The sequence below is a fragment of the Kogia breviceps genome, chromosome 13 (assembly GCF_026419965.1).
Source record: "Kogia breviceps isolate mKogBre1 chromosome 13, mKogBre1 haplotype 1, whole genome shotgun sequence".
Lineage (NCBI taxonomy): Eukaryota > Metazoa > Chordata > Mammalia > Artiodactyla > Physeteridae > Kogia > Kogia breviceps.
The window spans coordinates 62,370,591-62,393,934 of NC_081322.1; the positions used below are offsets into that span (position 1 = coordinate 62,370,591).

Here is a 23,344-nt window from a genome sequence, read left to right on the forward strand (position 1 = left end):
GGTTTTGCTCTGGTGGACAGAGCTCAGTAAAACTTTAATCCCCTTGTCTGCTGGTGGGTGGGGCTGGGTTCCCTCCATGTTGGTGTTTTGGCCTGAGGTGACCCAACACTGGAGCCTACCCAGCTGTTTGTTGGGGCTAATGGCTGACTCTGGGAGGGCTCACACCAAGGAATACTTCTCAGAACTTCTGCTGCCAGTGTCCTTGTCCTCATGGTGAGCCACAGCCACCCTGTGCCCATTCAGGAGACACTCCAACACTAGCAGATACGTCTGATTCAGTCTCCCATGGGGTCACTGCTCTTTCCCCTGGGTCCCAACATGCACACTACTTTATGTGTGCCCTCTAAGAGTGGAGTCTCTGTTTCCCCCACTCCTGTTGAAGTCCTGCAATCAAATCCTGCTAGCCTTCAAAGTCTGATTCTCTAGGAATTCCTCCTCCCATTGCTGGACCCTCAGGTTGGGAAGCCTGACGTGGGGCTCAGAACCTTCACTCCAGTGGGTGGACTTCTGTGGTATAAGTGTTCGCCAGGCTGTGAGTCACCCACCCACCAGTTATGGGATTTGATTTTACTGCGATTGTGCCCCTCCTACTGTCTCATTGTGGCTTCTCCTTTGTCTTTTGATGTGGGCCATCTTTTTTGATGAGTTCCAGTGTCTTCATGTCAATGACTGTTCAGCAGTTAGTTGTGATTCCGGTGGTCTTGCAAGAGGGAGTGTGAGCACACGTCCTTCTACTGTGCCATCTTGAACTAGTCTCCTATTCCCTGTTTTGCTGTTTCCTCCTTTTCTCATATCCCTCACTGAGCTTCCCCAGTAATTCATTTGTGATTCTTGTTCGATATGCTAATAGCTACCAAATATTCACCTTAACTCTGCCTTTGAGATTCTTGCTAATATCAATTTAGTTGCCCTTTCTCAGCGTCTTATTCCTCAATGTTTCATGGGTTTCACCATTACCACCCTATCACTGCAGTCACAAAGACTCAGCATCTTCTTCTAATGTTCTCTTATTTAGGTTTTCACATTACCAAGCCATGATGATAATTCCTTTTTCTTCACTCATAAGCAAACTACTGCTTCCCACAAATAGTAGTTTGTGGTGAAGTGGAAAGAGCATAGCATGTGTGACCAAAAATCCAAGTTTGAATCCATGTTTAAAGCACATTGTGACTTCGGATGAATTCCTTAAACTCTCTGAGCTTCAGTTTACTCACCTGTAAAACAAGGGTGATAATATCAAACTCAAATAATTATAAAAATTAAAATTAGATAAACTGTGAAGTTCTTGGAGTAATGGGCATACAGGAGATGCTCAATGACTGTCAGCTTGCTTCCATACTGTATATTTCTAAATCCCAAGGCTCATGATTGGATTTTGGTAAAAACTTTCTGGCATTTTCTTCATTTTAAATTTTTTTCTTTTCCTTTTTTATTAGCAGGGAATATTCTCCTGAATGAGGTTGTTGAGGATCAAATGAGAGATATAAAAATTGCTATGGATGTATGTCAGTTGAGATGTATTTGGTTTTCAGTAAAACTATTCAACACAATATATGTAAATCAAACCATAATGCTGTATGTCTTAAACTTCTATGATGATGTATATCAATCATTTCTCAATAATACGGGGGAAAGATATTCAAGCTTAAACAGTAAAGAAATGGATTAGTTCATATAAGAAAACAACCAAAGGTAGTGCTGGCTTCTGGGATGGTTAATCCAGCATGTTCTTTCCATATCTCTTTACCTTCAACAACAATGTTGGTTTCATCCAAAACTAGCTCCCCTCATGTCAGAAATTGAGGTCATATGCTTCTTTCTTCCTGTCCAACAGGAAAGAGAAATTGGTTTCCTGTACCTTTATTAACCTCCAGCAAACATTTCCTCTTATCTCATTGTCCAGAATTGGATCATAACCAACAATTGACAAGAGAGAATGGGTTAACTTTGGCCAGACTGGCCCACCCCTTGAATGAAGGAAAATTCCTCTACTCGGAAGAGGAAGGGTGGGAGGGATATTGAGAGTCAGCTGAGTGAATATATAAATAATTGTTGACTGAATATTAGTTATTGTCACTGAATGACTTCACATTTCTTAGAACTATATCAATGCTCATATCAGATGTAATAAATAATTGTTGAATAAATTCCCTATCAAAATCTTCTAATTATTTGCTTCTAATCTTTCTGCCTACTAAGGCTCACTTTCTTCTGCATGTCTAACTTCTCTCTTTTCCCATCACACACTAAGATGGACTCTTAACTTTATCAGGGTTCTTGAATCTTCCACGTTTTGTTTATGTTCATTTTCCAAATTTGGAATTGATTTTCTTCTCCTCAAAACAATCTATCTCCCTGAAGGCCTTCCAAGATCAAACATTTCCAGTTCTAGTCACAGAATCCCAACAAAACCTCAGCATTCTGACACATTTCCTTTAATTTTTGGAATATGTATAGGTATGTTTCAGCCTTTCCTTCCTGTTCAGTCAATAATAAGACCTGGAGAACTCTGTCCATTCTAGGCAATGTATGTCCTACACAGTATATGGTGTATGGTAGGCATTGGCAGGATAGTAATATTTGAGTAGCATAGAAGTCATTGAGATAAAACAGATAGTATGATTAAGAAGGAAAATGCTGTTGCTTTTAATGTCAAATGCATGGAGCACTCAAACTCTAGGGCATACCAAATAGACGTGAGTAACTTACTAAACCTTCAGATTGTCTTATTCCATTTCCAAAGATTCTGATTCAGGTCTGAGGTAGTGCTAAAAAAATCAGCATTTTAATCAAATGTCCCAAATGACTCCCATAAAAATTGTATAAACAACATTTGGCTGAATGGGTAGCATTCAACCAATTTCTTCTCCTTACATCAATACAAGAATAAAGAAGGCTTCATGGCCAAGGTTAAATGTTAATGAGTGAATGAATATCCCTGATCCCATGAGTAACTGCTAACTAGAATTCCTGGAGTATTAAAAAATATATTTAAAGTAGTGTCAGGGATGGATAGGTGAGGGGAGGCACAGGGAGCAAAAGTACCAGATAAGAAAGTTGAGTTCTGATTGTGAAGGGCCTTGAATACTATGCCAAGGTGTTTGGATTCTTCTGAAAGCATTAGGGAGTCTTGGAAGGTTTCTGAGCAGGGAATAACACTATATAATTTGTGATGTAGAAAGTCGACTTTGTCCAAATGTGATGGATTGACCAGAAAGGGAAAACTGGACGCAGAGGAGAACCACACGTGATCAAAACCACAAATGGTTTCTTCAGGCCACAGGGACAGGTGAGGTCTCTGGGGCTTGAAGGCCACTTTACCATGAATCAACATAAGACTAGGATTGTCAGTGATTAGCTATGCTTTCCATTTGGAGCCAAAAGTGATTCATCTCCACGAGGCAAGTGACCACTCCTGGCTGCTCAGCCCAGAAAATAAGTTTCTCAGAGCTAAGACACTCTATGCCAAGGTCCAAAACACAGAGGCAGCCCCAGAAAATCTTTTTCCCCTACTTATGAATCATAATGGAAATTGAAGTTTAAACCTAGTAACTTATAGAGAGCAGCAAATATTTTACACTAACAATATATTATTAGCATCATGTTTTAAGAAAAAATGCTAATATGTTGAAAGAATGGCTGAGGTATACTGTTTATTACACGTAGAGTTTAATTTAGGTTAGAGTAGAGGCTCAGTCTCCCAGAGCTGGCAGTGTCAGGGTCAGGTGTGAGGAAAGCCCTGGGGTTCTATACTTAGAGCTGAGCAAATAGGTCATTGAGGGTGGCCTGGGAAACAGGCTTTCCCCTTATAACAAAAATGTTGTCTGCCTTGGCCACATATCCCCACTGACATTTCTCTTTTATCATCTTTCCAAGGAGTCCACTTGCTGGACAAAATGCTAGAGGGTAAAACTGGAGACACCGGAGTTAGTTCTCTCCTTTGGAGAGGGACCAAGGAATGAGGGAAATGGATTCTGTGCCCAGAAAGAAGTCAAGTTGAAGAGCCAAAAGTTATCAGGAAGACAGAGAACATCAAATGGAAAATTAGCTAATTTTCCTAACCTCTTAAATGCTAAAGGCAATCTTTTAAAATCTGTATAACTCAAACTGGTGTCAGCTGTTCCCTAATTCTCTTCTAGGAGTTTCCATCCAAAGTCCCCCCCTCCCCCTCCCCCTATTGCAGTCTTTACCCCAGCCTTCCTCACATATGCAAATCTACCTCCATCAAAACATTAGCAAGAAAGTAGATCTCATGTTCAGGTGAAGCTAAGAGAGAATTTCATCATAAAACCAACAACCATCGTTTTGAAATATCTCCTTTAGACATTTCTGCAATGTCACTGTCTATTGAACTGCTGGGAAGGTGACCCCTTTCCCCTTCCCTATGGCTGCTGTTCAGTCTCCTTCCTCTCTCCTCCCTTCCTTTCTCCTCCCCTCTCCTCTCCTCTCCTTTCCCTTCCTCTCCCTTCTCTTTAAGCTGGCAGAGCAATTCTGCTCAAGCCCCTGCCTGCCAATCACTCCTGGTTCTTAGCAAGGCAAAAGGTCCCAAATTTAAAAGGAGAGAATAGTTTTTTCCCTCTTGTTATTATATCTGCATAACTCTGTTGTTTTACCTACTTTTCCTCTATTTTTGCCATCAGGAAAAAAAGTAAAAGATAGCTAAGTAAGGAGGGAAGGATTTTCAGTTACATCTGCTGCAAATTATGGGACCGAGGGAAGGAAGCCTCGACATTTCTTTCTCATGTGGGCCTCAGTGAGTCTACTCTGTGCTGGCCACTGAGGTGAGTGCTGGCATCTCTGTACTCAAGAAATTGCCTGTACAGAAAGGAAGCCCAGCCTGGCTTCTGTATTCCTCATATTCTAAACTTTGATATTTCAATTGAGTGTTTCACAGGGGGTCCTCAGGCAACTTTTTACCAGGGTCCTAACAGCTGTTATGAGAATATATTACCTTTAAAAATTGTTGAAAAGATGACAAATTAGGAGAATTTTTCTCAGGGTTTGAACCACTCTTTTGGCTCCCCACCAGCCATGATTCTGACTATATCACAGTTGTGGAAGAAAGGGAGTATGTAGTTCATACCTCAACTGGTCCTAGAACTAATTGTTCAAGCCACAAGGTAAAGAGGATCTATCAAGTAGCCTTTACTTAAAGTCTGAGTAATAAACTCATTGCAACTATGGAATCCAAAATGGAAATTGGAGGTAACAAAGTGGCAGGACCATATACAGAATTTATCGGGCCCAGTGCAAAGTGAAAATGGGGTGGGTGCTTGTTCAAAAAGCAAGAAAATGTGCTAAATATGTATGTTTTAAAACAGAAAGCTTTTTTTGTTTCTTCAACTTGTTATGGTGTTTTTAAAATTTGCTTCAAGTAATGTTTTAAGTAAAGAAAAATTAATAATTTTAATTATTAATATGTTGTTTGCCATTCATCTTTATATGGTACAGTGCATTTTTAGATGCAAATATAAGAGCATTTGATTTGTATGTGTAATCACCAAAATTACATAATTCATATTTGATAGTTCATACATGCATTTTTGGTAAGAATATTTGTGAAAGCACTACACAAAACACAACTGTTTTTATTTTATTTGTCCAAAGATGCACACATTCTCTCTTTTAATTTTTATTTCTTTATTGACGTATAGTTGATTTACAATGTTTCAGGTGTATAGCAAAGTGACTCAGTTATACATATATATATTCTTTTTCATATCCTTTTCCATTATAGGTTATTACAGGATATTGAATACGGTTCCCTGTGCTATACAGTATATCCTTGTTGTTTATCTATTTGACATATAGTAGTCTGTGTCTGTTAATCTGAAATTCCAGATGTATCCCTCCCCCCGCTTTCCACTTTGGTAACCATAAGTTTGTTTTCTATGTCTGTGAGTCTATTTCTGTTTTGTAAATAAGTTCATTTGTATCAATATTTTTTTAGATTCCACAGTAAGTGATATCATATGATATTTGTCTTTCTCTGTTTGACTTATTTCACTTAGTGTAATCTCTAGGTTCATTCATGTTGCTACAGATGGGATTATTTCATTCTTTTTTTATGGCTGAGTAATATTCCATTGTATATATACACCACATCTTCTTTATCCAGTCATCTGTCAATGGACATTTAGGCTTACCAATGGTCTTGACCTTTGGCTTAAGGAAAGACTAAAAGGAAAAAGACCTATGCATTGCCCCATTTTTCCCTTTGCTTCTATGTCATCATTTCTAAAGTGGTTGGTTAATTCAGGGAAGTAACATTAGTAAGAAAAGATATGAGAGGGTTCTCTGGTCATTGAGTTTCTTAGAACATCATTGCTTTCTTTCTGCATTCAAAGCATGTTCTTGTTCTAAGGGAAAGCATGGCTTCTTCGGGCTGTCAGCATCCCTGTCCACTAAGGTCTAGACATAACACGTTTAGCTTGTACACACTTGAGTCTCAATGAACTCCCACACATTGTGAGTCCACACAAATTCTGTGCTCTCAGGGTGGCAAGGAACAGTGGACACACATACTGAGCATCTCTCTGCTCTCGAGTGTTCATTTGTCTCATTAGATTTCACTTGTAAAACACAAGTTCAAAAATAAAATTATGAAGAATTTCAAGATGGTGACAGCAGAATATTAAACCAAGTATGAGGCTCTTCTGAGTGTGGGACCCTGTGCAGCTGCACAGATTACATGCCCAGGAAGCCAGCCCTGTAAAGGACCATTCTGCCTTATCCCTCTCACTCATGGGTATTGGGCACCTGCAAGGCCATCTCCTTGGAATTGGAAGAGAAATCTTGCCTTCTCCCTTCTTCCCCATTTCCATGGTTCTTCTTTTCTTTTACCTCTTTTGTCCTTCTCCTCCAAATCTCTCTCTTCTCATACTGGCTGGCAATTTTTCAGCTCCATCTTTCCCTGCAAAAATGGGTTGAAGTGGTTTGGGAGAAAGATCCCCACTCTAGTAGGCTTTCTTCAAGAGTTGTTTTAGAAAAAACAAGCATAGTACGTTGAGGAAAAGGGTATTTTATGATTTTTTTGGAGTGTATACTGTATTTGGAATCACTGATATAAGTAATGAGGAACCAAGAAGATTTAAAATAGAAAAGGAAATTGAAAATAGGAAATGTTTCATTTTAGCAAAGTCTTTCTGGTATATAGCATGGACTTAAAGTGGAGGAATATGTAATAAATCATAGAGGCTAGTTAAAAGGAAGCCATTCTACAACCCTTGTAAAATGACAGTTGCCCAAGACTCTAGCATTGAATGACACTGTGATCACTTGATTTCACTTATATGGTAGGAATAGAGGAGTCGAGAATTATTTAGTTGACAGCTTTAGGACTGGGGAAAAATCTCTTTCACCTAGAAGTAGCTGATGGAAGAAAGGAAACAGAAAGCATGTGAGCAACTCTTCTTGGAACTTGAGAGAAGAGGCTGTCTGAACCAGTAGACCTGCTCTTCACAATGTCTATTGGAAGCTGTGGCCCCTTGTGAGGTTACATAAGCTTAGCGGTGGCACTGGAGCCTATTGTATTGAAAAACACTGTGAATCTCCTGGGATATAAGTTTTCAAGTTAAAGACCCTCTCTGCCCACTTTCAGATTGAGCTGTTTCTTCTACAGTATTTTTACACTTCTTCATAGTGGCTCAACCTAAGGATGTGAGAAAGTAGGAAGAAAAAGTCATTATCATTCCTTACAAACTATGAACATACTTGGTTCTTGAGAGTCTGCTTTCCTGCCCAGACAACCAAATTAATGAAATTCTCTGTTCTATCCCATGAAAACAGAAAGAATCTTAGCAGAAGCTGTTCCATGTAAGTTCTGACTTTACCTGGGTATTTTGGTCTTGGGTTTGGGTTTTCTGATTTGGTCTGGGTCTATTTTCATATCACGATACAGGAAATTCAGGGGAATTTCTTGGGATAGTTACCTGTATTTGGCTTGTGAAGTTGCTTCTTATTTGAATTAGAGCCACATGTGGAAGACTGAAGGCACTGTTGGGCTCTTGTTATCACACGTTTGGATTTCAAGAAAGTTTAGATAGTTTGTTTTATATAATAATGTCAGGATAAATGGAAACAAAACTGTGAATGCTTAGTGTTTTCTTTTAGAATTCTTAATGTTTTCTTTTAGAGTGACAACTCTTTCTTATTGTTAGCGTGGTATAAAAACTGCTGGAGAAATATCATATGCTTGCTACGTCATTTGGAAATCCCCATGTGCAGATTCCATGTTAACATTTTTAAATGAATAAATACAAGTAAATCAAGCTCTAACAGTTAATGTCTTTTTTAATTAAACTTTTAAATGTATAAATGAGTCCAAGCCTCTTTTCATAACTTGATGACCTAAAACACTTTAAAAAGTTATATTAGGGAGTTAATGCAGCTAGAAAGACACTTAATGTGCTTTCCTCGAGAGGCTGATATTCTCAAATCTAGAAGTAAAACTAGAATTTCAGCAAAATGAAATTTTATCATATGATTATTATCATTTTTAGTGGAATAAAAATGAAATGCATTCATTCTTACAAAAGTTTTCCCAAACCATGTCCCAAAGATACTCCAACTACAGACTGATATTAGAGATTAGATAGTACTTATCTTTTTCACAGTCAATTCTATTCAAATATTTCAAAATCCTTTCGAAATTGCTTTATAATGTAAGTTAAAGATATTCTTTTGACTATGGTATACTTGAGTCAACATTTTTTAAAGTCCTATTATAGTTAGTTGGCAAGCAACACAACAATCAAATAAAGGTAGATAGAGGAACTCACTTCTTATTCCACCCAGGCATCAGTAGCTTGCAGCACCAGACTCTGATTATGCTTACACTTTGTTTGCCAGACCCTCCTGAAAGTGTCTTATTGTTTTACACCATCAGCACAGCCCTTAGCAAAGTTCTTTACAAACTTTTAAAGACTGCTAAGCTGACAGGCATTTACTCACCCCATCTCTGTAAGAATCCTAGGGTATGACTGACAAGAAAAACTACCTGTGTCTCTCTCTTTCTCACTTGCTCTGATTTTCTCATTTTCTCTCTTTCTTTAACAAAGCAGATGCCCTCTAAACTTGATCCCATATGGTCCTGTTTGAGAAAAGAAGGGGAAAAAAATTAAAATCAAGTCCCACTAATTAGAGGAAAATTGTATGTAAATAATTGAAAGGCCTTTTCATTCTTATGGTTGACATTTCTACCAAGGCCTTAATTGACTGTTGGGTCTAAAGGGTTATGTGCTTTTTTTAAGTGACATGTGCTCCTGGCCAAGTACTGGCTGGGACACACTGTGAGTAGTTTTAGATCACCAGCAGCTCTTGCTATTTTAGTCTGTGTCACTGCTTGAAGTTGTAATTAATTTGAATGATCCTAAAAATGATAATTATGACAGTTCTGATATTTGATAAGAATAACTTACATTCAGTCTTACTAAGAAAGTCATGGAGCATTTAGCAGAAGGGCAAAAAAATCTATACAGTGCCAACAAATTTCTCACAGAGAAGCAGAAAGCAGAAGCCTCCACAGGGCTTAACTTGTCCTTGTAAGTAATTTGTGAAATATTTTGCGCTTGCTAATTAATTGTGTTCTGCATTTCAATTATATCTTCAATCAGTAATAATGCATGTTGCATTTGTTTCTGTTTTTAATCTAAACATTTTTAGCCAATGCCAATTTTAACTCATTCTTATACAAATAATATTTATAAATGGCATATATCATACGAATGATATTTGCACCCATAGAGCACAGTATTTCATTATTTTCCTTTACTAAATCAACATGATTAAAAAAAAAAACAACCTAGTACTATTGTTAGATTTCTCTCTCTCTTTTGCTCCTGATTTCTTTTCTTCTTTTAATTTAGTTTTTCTTGTAACAGCTAAATTTCTTGACAGGTATTCTCATTCTTCAAACCATTAAAAGAAAAAAAAATGTATAAAGAAAAGGGTTAAGAAATTAATAGTGAATGTCTAAGATGTTGAAGTATGATCTTTTTCTGATTTATTGGGTTATTCAAATTACGAACATTGAAAAATAGTCTTTTGTACGTGTAAACAATGATCTTCAGTGCACTGATACATTTTTATAAGGTATCTGAAAATTACTCAAGACTTGTATCTTTAGTATGTGTCCCTATTTAGTCAATAACAGGTTTTACAATAAATTATGTTTTAGAAAAACACTTACGTAGCTTCTTAGAGTTATAGGTGCATGATTAAAGGAAATGCAATGTAATATAGAGTCAGAAGTTCTGTATTTAAATATTAACTGTAGTCTGTTCAGCAGTTTGATTTTTGATCAATTCTTTTCTTTGAACTTCATGTTATCTATAAAATGAGGATAACTAATAATAATAATCTACTTTACAGAGTTGTAATGAGGGCCAAATAAGCACAAGAATATTAAAGTGTACATTCATAGTTTGTATAAACAATTCATCAAGAATTAGTATTCTAGTCTATAAAAATTGCTTCTTGCTTAATAGTGTTCAGGGGGAAATGACTAAATAAGTAAAGAGGGGAAAAAAGTCTAAACTACTTCCTTTTTGTTTCCTTACTGGTTTGGCATCGCTAATTCTTTTCATTTTTATTTTAGAAAAGTTGATAAGCAGGAATACTACTTTACTGTGCCTTTAACAAGTAAGCAGCAGTTGTGAGGAAGTAATGAGTTCTGAATTTAAAGGACTGTGTCCTGTTTTCACCTGTTGCTAACTTGATACAGTCAGAGGTCCTTGTGCTGCTTCCTCATTCTGGCTGTCCATCTATAAAATGGGAGCAGTAAGTGTGGAAAGTCTAATCACCCACCTGGACTGCTTCTGGAGCCCCTGAACCACAGATGGGCAGCTCATGTAAGCGTCCAGGAGGATGCAGGTGTGCCGGGGAGCGCCCCGCTCCTCTCCCTGATCAGAGTCCCCAAGGAGCTGGGTCCCCCAATGGCAGGCCAAGTACCACGTCTCACACTGGGCGCTGGACACGCTGAGAGCTGACCCCACGCGCCCGGTGGTTCAGGTTCACTTTCTCAGGGCTGCGGGATTGGGAGAAGAGGAAAGTTACTCCCTGGCAGCACTCCTCTCAGGCATGGGATAGCCACTCTCCCAGAAACATTTCAAGGCGTAAGGGTATCAGTACCTGTTCTTTATACCGCGCAGGATGTCGTGAGGCTGACATAATCCTTGGTATCGTGTGTGTGCATATGTGGTGTTCCTCCTTGGAGAGAAGTAGTTATAATATAAGCTTTTTTTTTTTTTTTTTTTTTTTTTTTTCAATTGTCGTTGTTGTCTTCTTTTTCCTCTGGGAGAAATTGTTTACTTGCCTCTTGTTCCATGAATTTTTTTTTTTCCTGGTAATATGAGCAAATTTGTGCTTCTAGGAAGAAAGAGAGAGGGAGGGAGAGAGAGAGAGAAAGGAAAGGAGGGGGAGGAAGAGCGGAAGGAAGGAAGAAAAGGAAAGACAGAAAAGGAAAGGAAAGAAAAGAAAAAAAAAAAGAGTTGCACCAGTATAATATGTACATAATAGGCTCTAAATGAGAAGAAAATTTTGCATTTGTTCTATGGACTTGTATTAAGCATACTTTAGAACCTGATGTTTCTTTCTCCAAAATGAATTTCTACGTAGTATTAACTTCAAGTTTTTTAAACAACTGCACACACCCGAAAGTAATATTTTTATTTAGATGAAGGCATCATCTTTGTTTCTCCTTTAGAAAGCTAATAAAACCCTCTTAATTAAAATTTGATAAATTTTAGCGGTAAAAATATTATTCTAAGTTATACCTTTGAATTAATACTTCTTCAAAATACTCTTCAGAATATAAGCAGCCCATAGGTTATATGGAAAAAAAGAGAAGCTAAAATGCTATGGATTTAGGATTTTTAGCTGACATTTTACTTCTTACTTCCCCAACCCTGTTACTTTGTTTTACAAATACTTAATTTAGATTTGTAATATGAGTTAGTGTGGGTTGCCTGGTTTTTAACTAGATATTAGTTATGTTGTATTTTTTATGGTATGTCCCATAAATGAATGTCTTGAATATTCTTAAGTAAACATGTTTTTAAAACATCCTATTATTAAAAATATATCAGCTAAATTTTTCAACAATTTCCTTTTTTAAGAGTGCAGTCCATGCTTCTAAATTCAATTTTACTTTCTCTCTACGTTCCATTTGTATTTCCTTCAAATCACATTGCCTTGTATGCTTTCTCTCAAGCTTACCTACAATAAAGCCTTCTGTTGTCTAAGGGTCATTCCTACATGAATCATGCTCTGTCAAAATTTTGAGGTTTATAAATGTTCAGTTAATTGAACAGTCTGACCAGCTGAATACTTGTAAGTCCTTTATAATATCTTTCAACACTTCAAAACTTTGGCCCACTTAAAACTCCAGAATCCCAGAGCAAATGGGACAAGTCATTCACATGGATTCTTGCTGATAAAACTAAGAACATGCTTATGCATTTCTCAGAATTTGTAATAAAGTAAATGTAGTTCTACTCTTAAATGTTTATTTTTGAACTGTGTCTATGTTATGCCATAGCAAGGGGTTGGAAAGTGAAAAACTTATCCAATCAAGCAACTATTTTGACTTCATATTAAACACTAACTTGACTTTTTTTTCTCACTAATTGGATGTTTTGGCATCGTGAACCCTTATAGTTTCTAAGAAAGAAGTCAGTCTCTCTCTCTCCCTCCTCCAATTATGTTTTTTCTCACAGTGATGTGATACTGAAAATGAATGCACAAATAAGTAATTATAACTTACATGCCTGCTCCAGCCCACCCCAATTGTCTTCCTAAGATTTCTGTGCATTCCTGGCGGACATATATTTTCATGGTCTCTTCTGGCCTCAAGTTCCAGATTTCACAGGATTCTGAGTCTCACTCCGTATCAGTTCCATCCTTTCTGCTCTGCATCAATTCAAACATGGAACTCAGCCCTTTTCCTTCATTCCTTCAAAAAACAATGCAAATCTGCTCACAAAAAGTTATCTTTCAGTGTAGCTGACTTTAGTGAAAGCTTGGCAAGACTAAGGCAGTTAACACACACAATTCTTCATATTGGTGATTTCTCTACTTAAAAGTATGTTGACCCAAGTCATATATCACATGGACTGAACACCCTCTTCTCCTTTGTAGGATAATTCCTATTCTCTCTAACCAACCTCCAAATCAGCTCTGAGTTTCCAGAGCACATGTAAAGACTCACTAAGTCTTCTTCTAAACATCTGCTCTAGATATTGCCCTTTTTATGTCCTTCACCAATCTCTACAAGGGGAAGTGAGGAGTACAGAAAAGTTTTACTCCACCCTTAAGAAATATTCCTGCCCCCAACACACACACACACACACACACACACACACACACACACACACACACACCCCTCACAACAGAAGTTCATGCCACTCACCCCACGCTCACACCCTGTAGAAAGCAGAAGTATCTAGACTCAGTTTGGATTTGAAGCAAAAATTCCCCTTGAATACATTTATATCAATGTTTAAAAGCTCTTACTTGCTATAGATGTATAATATTTCAGTGGAAACTCTTAACTTGTTCTCCAAGCTGGCCCTTGCCTGTACCATATCTAGACACACTGACCTCCCTTCTTTTCCTTGAAGGGCAAGTTCATTCTTTCTGTATGACTTTTGCATCTTCCTATCTCTGTGCCTCTCAGCATAACTGATTTGTTCTCATGATGCATGCTTTAGCCCGGGTTTCTCCCTTTTGTAAGTGACCGTCCAATCTACAGCAACATCTTCGCAACCCACAGTCATATCACCCAATATTCTCTATAAAAATGCCTGTTTTATTTCTTTAAAAGAAATTATCACACTCTGAGGTTATCTTTATTTTTTTATTTAAACATTCTCAATTGTCTATGCTTGAGGAGAGGGTCCTCTTTTATACTGCTTACTGCTGTACTTCAGGACCAGGAAGTGTGGGTGATACTCAGTAAGTGCTTAATATATTTCTAAAAATGAATAATTGTGTCCATTGTTAAAAATTTAAAAATGAATTTGCTTAATAACTTTAAAAAGTATAACTTATCTAATATATTTTAAAGGACACATCACATTATCTGTCCCATGATAGTTAACATGAATTGAGTAATAATCATAATTATTACTGTAACCAGGACTTCCTGAGGTTAACCTGATGGTAAAGACCACCATTTACTATGCTCATATTTAGAATTCAATGTTCAGAAGAAATAGTATTAGCCTGGGAATTAAAACAGCCTCATTAAAGATTAGCATCATGGAATTCTAACCCAATCCTCTCATTTAACATTTGTGGCAACTGAGACACAGAAAAACTATCTTGCCCAATATTAATGGCATTGAGTCTGGAATTCAGGTTTCTTGAGTCTCAAATGACTAATTTTCCCTGTAAACCATGTCCCCAGTCCTAATCTAAGAGTAATCAGTTACTTCATGTTTTCATTTATAGAATAAGCAGGTGAAATTAGATGATCTCTCACCATTTGCAGTTCAATTACTCTCTTTCTTTCTTCCCCTCTGTTCATCAGTTATTCCGCAACTTGACTGGAAGCAATCTCCTTACATTCTCATACTTATTGTCAAGATCCTACTCAGTGATACCTTGAGTCCCCAACAACTCTAAATGTCTGTTACTCAGGGGTATTGGTGCATCTGACTGGCTGCTGCTGGTACACAACACAGCAGACTTGCACCTACTGAATCTACGCAAGTAGAAAAATAAGGATGCTTGACCATTTGCAAGCACTTCATTGAGGACTTCCTGAGTATCGGAGAATAAGGCACAGCCAATCAAACATAATGATAAAAGGTCAATTACGGTAAAATCAATGTTAAAGTTGCAATTAATATAGAACAAGGTTAAAATTAAAGCACCTTAGGATGAAATTGTTAGGGCTTTTTTGTAACCAATGTATTTGATTCTGAATTAAATTGCCTTGTTCATCTTGTGGGGGAAGTATCTTGTACATTTCCTCTCTTCTCAATGGTATTAGTTTTTTATTTCAAATGAAGCAGATTACCTATAAACATATATATGTATATATATATGTATATATATATGAATAATATAGACTAGAAAGGTTTCTCATTCACTGGTGTAAAAGTCCTTGGATAAATCAAATTTAGCCAACCTTAATTAGATTGTTACCCAAACTATATATTTTAATACCTCACAAAAGGTTAGCTCAAAGTTTTCTGCAGTTTAAACATTATTTTGAGGAGGAAACTGGATTGAAGTTAATTTTCTAAGCTATTATATGAATTTGGAAACTTTCATTTTCCTATGTTTTAGAATTTTCAGATACACTAAAGAATTTAACATTTTTTTAATGTACTATCTTTGTGCCTAACGAGTTTCCCAATGCTGGTTGTACAAGTGTGAGGAAAGAGAGATAACGACTTGTCCTATACATAGGCATATAATCTCCTACCTGTTCCCTCCGTTTCTCTGCATTGTCTAGAGCATTTGGTTAAATCAGCCTTGGTCTAATGGTTGGAAAACAGTAAGGAAGTGAATACAGGAAGTAGTAGAATGGGATAAAATGTTGGGGCCAAAAACATGAAGTGTATTTCAGAGGAAAATAGAATAATCCGAGATTTACTATGTTCATATTACACAATACTCAGTGTTAATCTGCGATCTATTGACTCTCCTGGAACATTCAAGGGAATCCATACATCTCCCAAATTTTAATGTAAAATTGTGAGTGTGCATTTTCTGGGAGGCGAGAGACAACCCAAACTTTTCATCATATTTGCAAGGGGGTCTGTGACCCTCAAAAAAGGCTAAGAAGGACAATATCACCAGGTTACCAGACAACAAGCACCATAAAAATGGAAAAGAGTTAATTAATATAAATTAACATCTCTCCTTTCCCATCTCCAATTAATTATATTTGACATATTTCATTTTCAGACTTGGAAATCATATCTGACCTTAGGGCTGTACAGCTGAAGTAGATGAGGGATGAGGATAATTCTGTGACGATTTAAGGAAGAGAGCTTAGGATGAGTAAAAACTGAGAAAGTAAATTTATTAGAAAAGAAAATTGAAAATAAGGTTTACCTAAATGGTAAAATAATAATTTCTTTTACACGTAGAAAACTTTAATATAGAGATTTAAAGCAACTGTTTTCCATCCCCTATTAGTTTGTTTTCATTGGTAACAACAACCAGTATTTATAGAGAACTTACCATGTGCCTTCAGTGGTGCATAAGCATATGTTTTTATATTGAGTTCTCATAATGAACCAATGGAAGAAGGAAATATTTCCCTTAATTTTTCAGACAAAGAAATTGTAATTATCCTGGCAGCTCAGGAAGGACTTCCAACAAGAGACAACATGATGCCAAATTTCCAAGTATCAGTGTGTGTATTTCGGGAGGGATGTGGAGTTCAGAATGCAAAGGCGTGAATAAAGGGGCTGGGGAAGGAGCAGAGTAGGAAGAGTGACAGCAAAGTTAGATGCCATTTAGGTATGTAGAGTCTACTCTTGAGAGCAACTTGAACAGAAGAGACTGATGAGGAAAGCTTTAAAATTTTGTCTTCAGAGATCTGCAGTAGAAGAGAGTTCCATTGAATCAGGATGAGGCTATACACCAAAGTTGGGAGTGAACACGTTTTGGAATTTTTTCAAATTTCTTCCAGCTGTAATTCTTCAAAAATTAAATCTTAAGTCTCCTTAAGCAAAATGAATGTTTAGAATTTATAAATAGGTCAAGAATAGTCAACTATCTTAAGAAATTTCTTTTCATTGTTTTGTAAGAAATCTTATCAACTCTTCCAGGGCAAGGAGACATGGAAAGGAAATGTGTTGACCCTGAAGACTCTAGGGGGTGGATATGGTGATACTGCATCCCTCAAAACAGCAACAACCATCTTTAAAATATGAAATAAGCCCATGGGTAGATTTGAGAACTTATTAAAAATATATTGTAAAGAACCCAGAAATTTCAGTTCCAAGTATATTTCCAAAAGAATTGAAAGCAGGAGCTTTAATAGATATTTGTACACCCATGTTTGTAGCAGCATTATTTACAATAGCCAAAAGGTAGAGGCAACTCAAGGGTCCATTGATGGATAAATGAATAAGCAAATGTGTATATGCATACAATGGGACATTATTCCTCCTTAAAAAGGAAGAAAATTCTGACACAAGCTACAACGTGGATGAACCCTGAAGATATCATGCTCAGTGAAATAAACCAGCTACCAAAGGACAAATTTTGTGTCATTCCACTTATATGAGGTATCTAGATTAGTCAAATTTATTGAGACAGGAAGTAGAATGTACTTTCTGGTACCAGCAGGAGTGGATAATAAGCAGTCATTTTTTAATGGGTCCAGAGTTTCAGTTTAGGAAGATAAAAATGGTTTTGGAGGGCTTCCCTGGTGGCCTAGTGGTTGAGAGTCCTCCTGCCGATGCAGGGGACACGGGCGGGGTCGTGCCCGGTCCGGGAAGATCCCACATGCTGCCGAGCGGCTGGGCCGGTGAGCCGTGGCCGCTGAGCCTGCGCGTCCGGAGCCTGTGCTCCGCAATGGGAGAGGCCACAACAGTGAGAGGCCCGCGTACCGCAAAAAAAAAAAAAAAAAAAAAAAAAAAAAAAGGTTTTGGAGATGGACGGTGGTGATGGTTGCACAGCACTGTAAATGTACTTAATGTCACTGAACTGTCTACACTTAAAATGATTAAAATGGTAAATTTTTATATTATGTATACTTTATCCAAGAGAACAGAGCGTAAGTTAATTTATTTGATCATTTTAAGGCTGATTTCTATTCCTAGTCTTTAAATACATGAGTACAATTGAAACCCATTCTGGTTAAGGCTGGGTTAAAAAGTATATATTTGTAAAACATAGTAGGTACTAGATTTACATATGAGAAATCAATATAAATGTTTTGCCTTAAATTCTTGTATGTTATATAGCTTGATTTAAATATACCTAAAATATTATATGGTTAACATTATATATCTTTCAGTTATTTATTGAGTACAGTCAACTTAGAATTTCATTATCCAAATTGAAAATGTTGTTTGACATGGTTGATGACTAGTGGCTTATGTGGTAGGAAAATATTTTACTGGGAACTCTTGACTAGTGGGAAGGCCAATAAGATGTATTATCAACACTTTAAAATGGTGGTATATTCACAGACTGCACAGTCTAATAGATGGCTAACAATTTGACAAATATAAGTTTTTAAAATTAAGTACACTGGAATGTCTCTATAATGTTTTCCAGGGATCTGGGGTTTTTTCAGTGTTACATGATCCTCTTTGGGTCCTTAGCCAGCTCTTTAAAAAATGAACGCTAGCTGCAGGAAAATGTTAAATGGAGGCATACTGTGATGAATTTCACTGTCTAGTATTTATTTTAAAGGGTTTAACTTAATATACAACACAGTGAAACTTTGCTTTCTCATACATAATGCATTAAAAATTTTAGTCCCTTAGAAAACATTGCCAGTGAAATTACAGTGAATAACAAATCCATATATACTTAGAGCTAGGATTTTTTTTGGTAGAGTTTATTTTTTCATAGCTGTCTTGAATGGGTATTTTAAACTTAAATGGGTTCCATTTCTCCTAAAATAAAGCATCTTTAGAGGAGAAATTTTAAGGGAACAGATGAAATTTCATTACCATGCATGTGGTCACACCTTGTCAGAATTTAGGTCCTAAATTTCACTGTGATATTGATATTTGCACACATTTAAAGTGACATTATTTGGCAAAAGAACAAGTATCTAGTTTGAGTTAGTGGTGCACATGGCGATGACTAACCATGTACTACGAGGTTAAAACAATTTTTAAAATCACTTGTTAATGTGATAAGACCAGGTTCATGTTTTTCCTAAGCTCATTTTCAATTGGCTTTTTTGTTCAGCCAATAGGTGAATAAATGTTTGCAATTGACAAATGTATTCTTTACTCAAATAGAAAGGGCAGGAGCATGAGATATTAACTGGAAAAGAGTGATTCACACCATCATGGACATAAATCTCCTATTTTAAAATTGAATAGTGCTGTTAGTATAACTTACCCTAGTTTGACTCTAAACCAAGGATTCCATCTACATGAATAGACTAATGAAATTGATCTTGCTGGAAAACATATTTCTGGAAGAATTCTGTTCTAAAGAATAATTTATTGGGTATAAATTATCTTAGAATTCCTCTTCCTTCTCCCTGTAACTCTCTATAACTCTTCCTCTCTCAACACATCACCCCACAAAAAAAGAAGCAGTGAAGGGAGGGGGAAGGGTAAGCCGGGATGAAGTGAGAGAGTAGCATTGACATATATAAACTACCAAATGTAAAATAGATAGCTAGTGGGAAGCAGCTGCATCGCACAGGGAGATCAGCTCCGTGTTTTGTGACCACCTAGAGGGGTGGGATAGGGAAGGTGGGAGGGAGACGCAAGAGGGAAGAGATATGGGGATATATGTATACATATAACTGATTCACTTTGTTATACAGCAGAAACTAACATAACATTGTAAAGCAATTATACTCCAATAAAGATGTTAAAAAAAAGAGATTAAAAAAAAAAAGCAGTGAAACTAAATAAATTCCACCAAATGCTTAAACTTTACCTTTCTCACTAGTCTCATTCTACAGTGATGCTCTTCACAATTAATAAGTCTTTTGTATATGGAACTTAGTAGGTATTTAACAGCCTCCATTTTGATTTTTCTTAATTTTTTTATGGATTGACATTGTCAATGATTCTTAATGATTATCATTAATAATGATTCTTAATGATCATTAATAATTATTTAATACATCACATTTTTGGTTTTGTTTGATCTCTGGAAAAATTAAAGCTTGCCATGGTTATGGTCACTGTTGCTATGCAATATATTCAAATTGTGCCTCCTGTTCTTCATCTCATTATTCCTCCTTCTCGTCCTCCCTCCTTTCCACCCTCCTAACACAGAGCAAACTCTGAAACCTTCTTCACTGCTCTGCCTCTTAGGAGCTATTCTCTGTTGGTCCTCATGTAGTCTACCCTCTGCATGCAGAGTCCATACCATGGCCAAGGAAGCAATAGAAGCCCCATGCACACTTATCCCCACCCATCTAAGTAGCTCCCTCAATATTGGGAGCCTGCCTCTCAAATTTCACCTCCTTCTACACCTCAGAAGTTAGATAACTGCCTCCTCTGCTACACAAAATTACTATGCTCCATTACAGCTCCATCTTCATATGCTCGAGAAGAGATGAATCTCACCTCATATTTTCCATTCGCTCAAAAATGGCAGTTCTTTACCACCTGTTGCCCAATGCTTCAGAAGTCTCTATCACAAATTTTATCCATGTTTATAGTGCTTAACAGTGGGAAAATAATTATCTTAGCAATTACTGTATTGTGATCAGAATAAGAAATCTTATAGAATTCTTTGAAAAGGTTTTTTTGGATATGTCACGCGTCAAAAAATCCACTCTTTTAAACTGTACAATTCAGTGGTTTTTAGTATATTCATAAAGTTATGCAACCATTACCACTATCTAATTCTAAAGCATTTTTCAGCACCAAAAAAAAGAAACCCCATATACATTAGCAGTCACTGCCCATCATTTTGTCCCCTTAGCCCCTGGAAACCAATAATATAATACTTTTTTGTCTCTACAGATTTGTCTATTCAAGACATTTCATATAAATGGAACAATACAATATGCCTTTCTTGCGACTGGCTGCTTCTATTTAGTGTAATGTTGTCAAGGTTCATCTGTGTCGCAGCATTTATGGATACTTCATTACCTTATATTGCTAGTATTCCATTGTGTGGATATATTACATTATTTATCTATTCATCAGGTGATGGTCATTTGGGATGTTTCCACTTTTTTACTATTGTGAATAGTGCTGCTATCAACATTCATGTAAAAGTTTTGTGTAGACACATGTTTTCATTTCTTCGGTATCAATCTAGGAGTTGCATTGCTTGGTCAAATAGTAATGTTATGTTTAACTTTTTGAGAAACTACCAGGTTGTTTTCCAATGAAGCTATACCATTTTCCATGCCTACCACAGTGTAAGGGTTCCAATTTCTCCACCTCCTGGCCAATGCTTGTTATTTTCTGCCTTTTTGATTACAGCCATCCTAGTAGGTGTGAAGTGGTATCTCACTGTGGCTTTGATTTGCATTTTTCTGATGGCTAATTATTGAGTATCTTTTCCTGTGCTTATTGGCTATTTGTGTGTCTTTTTTGGGTAACAGTCTATTCATATTCTTTGTCTATTTTTAATTGGCTTTTTAAAAAATTACTGAGCTGCATTTACATGTTCTCGATACAAGCCCCTTATTAGATATATGATTTGCAAATTTTCTCCCATTCTGTGTGTAGTTTTTTCACTTTCTTGATGGTGTCTTCTGAAACTCAAAAGTTTTTAATTTTGATGATTTCCATTTTACCTTTTGTTGTCCTACTGCTGTTGCTTGCGGTTTCGGTATCATATGTAAGAAACAACTGACAAATTCGTGTTCACAGAGATTTGTACCTTTGTTTTCTTCTAAGAGTACTATAGTTTGGGCTCTTACATTTGGATCTTTCATCAACTTTCAGTTAATTTTTGTATACGTTGTGAGTTAGGAGTACAGCTTCATTCTTTTGTATGAGGTTTCTAGTTATCCCAGCTCCACTTGTTGAAAAGACTATTCTTCCCCTTCTGAAATTGAAAATCAACTTATCATATAGAGGGTCTATTTCTGGACCCTCAATTCTATTTTATTAGTCTTAATATCTATATTTATGCTAATGCCACCCTGTCACAATTACTGTAGCATCATAGTAAGTTTTCAGATGAGGAAGTGTGAGTCTTCCAGCTTTGCTCTGTTTTAAGATTGTTTTGGCTATTTTAGGTCAGTCACCTTACATATAAATTTTAGCATCAGCTTGTCAATGTCTGCAGAACTGCAACAACAACAAAAATTTTCATAGGGATTATATTGAATCTGTAGATCAATTTGGGGACTATTGTAATCTTAACACTATTAAACCTTTTAATCTATGAATGTGAATCTCTTTCCATTTATTTGTCTTTAATTACTTTCCACAATATTTTTTAGTTCTCAGAGTTAGAAGTTTTGTGTTTTTTTGTTAAATTTATACTTATATATTTTATTCTATTGTAAATAGAATTATTTTCTTAATTTCACTTTTGATTTGCTCATTTCTACAGTATAGAAATATAATTGGATTTTATGTATTGATCTTGTATTCTGAAACCTTGCTGAAATTGATTATTTGTTCTAATCATTTTTAGTAGACTCTTTAGGAATTTCTATATGTAAGATCATGTCATCTTCAAACAGAGATGGTTTTACTTCCTCTTTTCCAATCTAAATGCCTTTTTTTTTCTTTTTAAAATATCTTTATTAGAGTACAATTGCTTTAAAATGGTGTGTTAGTTTCTGTTTTATAACAAAGTGAATCAGCTATACATATACATATATACATGTATCCCCATATCTCCTCCCTCTTGCATCTCCCTCCCTCCCACCCTCCCTCCCTGTCCCACCTTTCTAGGTGGTCACACAACACCAAGCTGATCTCCCTGTGCTATGCAGCTGCTTCCCACTAGCTATCTATTTTACATTTGGTAGTGTATACATGTCCATGCCACTCTCTCACTTCATCCCAGCTTACCCTTCCCCCTCCCCGTGTCCTCAAGTCCATTCTCTAGGTCTGCGTCTTTATTCCTGTTCTGCCCCTAGGTTCTTCAGAAACTTTTTTTTTTTTTTTTGATTCCAGTATTTGTTTTTCTCTTTCTGACTTACTTCACTCTGTATGACAGACTCTAGGTCCATCCACCTCACTCAATTTCGTTTCTTTTTATGGCTGAGTAATATTCCATTGTATATATGTGCCACATCTTCTTTATCCATTCATCTGACGATGGACACTTAGGTTGCTTCCATGTCCTGGCTATTGTAAACAGAGCTGCAGTGAACATTGTAGTACATGACTCTTTTTGAATTATGGTTTTCTCAGGGTATATGCCCAGTAGTGGGATTGCTGGGTCATATGGTAGTTCTATTTGTAGTTTTTTAAGGAACCTCCATACTGTTCTCCATAGTGGCTGTATCAATTTACATTCCCACCAAGAGTGCAAGAGGGTTCCCTTTTCTCCACACCTTCTCCAGCATTTATTGTTTGTAGATTTTATTTCATTTCTTGCCTAATTGCCCTGGCAAGAACGTCCAGTACAACATTGAATAGCAGTAGCATCTTAAAGTTTCTCTTCCTCCAGCCCTGTCTCCGGCCATCTCTACACTGCGCTCAATCATTCAGTAAATACAGAATTTATTCAGTAAACATTGAGCATAGAC

At 36.6% G+C, this 23,344-nt stretch overlaps 1 protein-coding gene and 1 long non-coding RNA gene across 5 annotated transcripts in view; one reads left to right on the top strand and one right to left on the bottom strand.

Moving 5' to 3' along the window:
• Positions 1–5,645: 5,645 nt before the first annotated feature.
• On the bottom strand, positions 5,646–11,199 carry LOC136792375 (uncharacterized). The gene is made up of 4 exons (XR_010836049.1): positions 11,131–11,199; positions 10,807–11,026; positions 8,953–9,091; positions 5,646–7,651 (listed from the first exon to the last, which is right to left on the bottom strand). It is a non-coding gene; the product is annotated as an uncharacterized lncRNA (long non-coding RNA).
• Positions 9,283–23,344, top strand: part of EYA4 (EYA transcriptional coactivator and phosphatase 4) — a 297,153-nt gene continuing 283,091 nt past the window's right edge. The window contains exon 1 of one of the 4 annotated variants that reach the window (XM_067010839.1): positions 9,283–9,542. The gene's annotated coding sequence lies outside the window, so the exon portion shown is untranslated. The remainder of the gene's footprint in view (positions 9,543–23,344) is intronic. The other 3 variants (XM_067010811.1, XM_067010830.1, XM_067010833.1) reach the window with 3 other exon arrangements.